The sequence below is a fragment of the Python bivittatus genome, unplaced genomic scaffold (genome assembly GCF_059951505.1).
Source record: "Python bivittatus isolate LINGU-HERP-01145 unplaced genomic scaffold, Pbiv_v1 ctg000430_np1212, whole genome shotgun sequence".
Taxonomy (NCBI): domain Eukaryota; kingdom Metazoa; phylum Chordata; class Lepidosauria; order Squamata; family Pythonidae; genus Python; species Python bivittatus.
Window position 1 is genome coordinate 6,175,226 of NW_028277071.1, and position 3,078 is coordinate 6,178,303.

The following is a 3,078-nucleotide window of genomic DNA, read 5'->3' on the forward strand; positions in this document are numbered from 1 at the left end:
CAAGGTGCTGGTTATTACCTATAAAGCCCTGTATGGTGCAAGGCCTGGATATGTGAGGGACAGCTCATTTCCAATCATTTCTGCCCACCCAGTATGTTCTGGCAGAGTGGGTGTGCTCAAGGTCCCCCTATTAAACATTGTCATCTTGAGGGACCGAGGAAGTGTCCTGTGTCACAGACCCCACCTGCTGCAACAGCATCCCCCCTGAGATATGGACAGTGTCCTCTCCCCTAGAGTTCTGGACAGCTCTTAAAACCAATCCTACAAAGCAGGATTGATGTATTCTGGTTGTGTTTTTGTGGGGGAAGGGCTGTTTTGTTTTGTTTGATTTGTGTCATTTTAGGTTTTATCTGTTTTTATGGGCCTTTTTTTTTTAGTTTTGTACACTGCCAGAATCCATTGGGATTCAGAGGCTGTAATAAATGTTGATGCATGTATGGATATGTATGTATATCTGTGTGTGTGTGTGTGTGTGTGTGTGTGTGGTGTAAAAGTGACAGCAACATCAGGACGAAGGAGTATGAGAAGCTGGAGAACTACCAGGGCCCGAAGGAGGAACTAGAGAGGATGTGGAAAGTCAAGGCCAAAGTGGTCCCAGTGGTAGTAGGAGCACTTGGGGCTGTGACTTCTAAGCTGGGAGACTGGCTTGAACAGATCCCAGGAACAACATTGATGCTCTCTGTCAATAAGAGTGGAGTGCTAGGAATGGCTAAGATTCTGTGTAGAACCCTCTAACTCCCAGGCCTCTGGTAGAGGACCCGAGATTGAGGAAGACACATACCACCCATAGGGGTAAGAGGAGAATTCTTTTATAGAAATAAAATAACTCCTTCATCCCCTTAAATGTAGCTGGCTCAAATTCCATCTTTTTCCATAACAAGCCAGCTAGCTTTCCAACCCTCACTTATCTTGGGCATATACAGCTTTACTACCAAAAGGTGCCAGGGCCATAGAAGAATGCTTATGTTCTGGGTTGATTTAAATGGTGCAGAAAACAGGGCAGCTGAGTTCCACATCTAGGCCAGCTTTCCCCAACCTAGAGTCCTGTACATGTGCTGGACTACAACATCTATCATCCTGAAATTTGGGGTGATGGGATTATAGTCCAACACATCTAGAGGATCTCCATTTTAGGGAGACTTCTCTAGCTTTTGAAGACATTGTTTCAACGGATTAACATTATAAAAGTCAGTGTGGTGCACTGGTCATTAAAATGTTGGATCGCTACTGGGAAGACCCAGTTCTAGTCCCACCTCAGCCACAGAAGTTCACTTATGGACTCTGTCTCTCGGCCCACACCACCTTACAAGTTTGCTATGTGGGAAAATGGGAGGAAAGAGTGCTGCTTATGGCTCCTTGGGCTGCTGAATGAAAAGTGGGACATAAAGCTAACTAACAGCTAAAAACTCAAGAGAGGCAGGATAGGCACCTACCAAATAAATAAAAAACAGGGAGAGAACCATGTGCGCCTGTCAGAACAGAGGAATCCAGTCTATTAGTTAAATCTGGCCTTCTCTTATTTCTTATTTTGCAGCTACTGAGTCAGGAGCGAATCATGGCTCTTAACAGCTACTGCTTTTGGGCCCTCCTTCTGCTGCTTTTCCTTCCAGTGAATTCCTTCTTCCCCTGCAGTGAAGCCTCATCCTATGAAGACTTCCTGAGAAGGCATGTGGACAACCCCAAAACTGATCTCCAGAATAACCACAACTACTGCAACAGGATGATGCGCCGCAAGGGCTTGAAATGTCAATGGAGCAACACCTTCATCCATGCCAGCAGAGAACGGCTGACCGCCGTCTGTACATCTAGGGGAAGGAAACTGGATGGCAATCACACCAGCAAAAGCCTATTTTCAATCACCATCTGCATCAAAAGTAACCAACACAAGACAATCTTCTGCAAGTACGAAGGGAAGAGTGAGATCAGGAAAATCCGAGTCACTTGCCATAGGGGCCTTCCGGTCCACTACATTACCCATGCTTGAATGAAGAAGAGAAATGTAGCAGAACCAAAGGTCCTATTCTACGTTGTTTTGGCAACCTTCCCTCACTTGTTCTGCTCTCCCACATCCTCACACACTCACTGAGCTGGCTGCATGGCTTGGCATAAGCAGTTTTCTCCAGTTCAGGCTATAGCCTTTTGGATTTATCTGATTTCCTTTTCCCACCAAGTCCAGCTTGGTGGTTTCATCAGACTTTCAAAGATCAGCCACAATAGCCTTGGCAGTGTCTTTAAATTCCACATGTGTCCATGCAAATAAAGTTGCAACATCCATGTGCTTCTGTCATTATTTCCTTGTGTTTGACTGCCTCCCTGTGTCTTTCGTGCAGCATAGCAACCTCTGTATCTATCATAGTAACAATGGATCTGCCCTATTCACTCATTGAGCTTAAGCATCAATCATCTTCACCAAAGGCCTGGGGAAAAAGCCATGTTTTCTGGGCCCTTCAAAATACTAGTAGGGTGGGGGCTGTTTAAATCTTGGGGGGAACCTCATTCTGGAGGTTAGGTGCTGCTGCAGAGAAGGTACACTTCCAGGGTCCTGAAAGATGGCATTGTTTAATTAATGGAACCCGGAGTGCACCAACCCTGCCACAGCAAATTGGCTGGGCAGATACTATGGTAGACAGGCAGTCCCTCAAAGAACCTGGCCCTATGTCATGTAGGGCTTTATAGGTAGTAACCAGCCCCTTGAATCGCACCCTAAAGCAGAGTGGCAAACAGTGCAGTTCACGAAGCAGAGGTGTCAGAAGGAATGTCCTTATTGCCTGCGCTGCTGCATTCTGGGCCAGCTGAAGCTTCCAGGTAGTCTTCAAGGGCTGCTACATGTTGAGAGCATTGCAGTAGTCAAGCCATGAGGTGACTAAGGCATGAGTGGCTATCTGAAGGACCCCTGATCTAGGAGAGGGCACAACTGGTGCATCGGGTGAAGCTGGGTAAAAGCCTTCTGGCTCACAGCTGCCACCTGCTCATTGAACAGCAGCTGTGAGTCCAGGAAGACCCCCAAGTGGTGTTCCACCCTTGAATGGGAACTGACCCCCATCCAAGGTCAAAGATGGAATATTCCCAGATGTGGGT

The 3,078-nt window shown here is 46.8% G+C and overlaps 1 pseudogene; it reads left to right on the plus strand.

Moving 5' to 3' along the window:
- Positions 1 to 1,554: 1,554 nt before the first annotated feature.
- Positions 1,555 to 2,260, plus strand: LOC103049550 (ribonuclease pseudogene; annotated as a pseudogene).
- Positions 2,261 to 3,078: the final 818 nt, after the last annotated feature.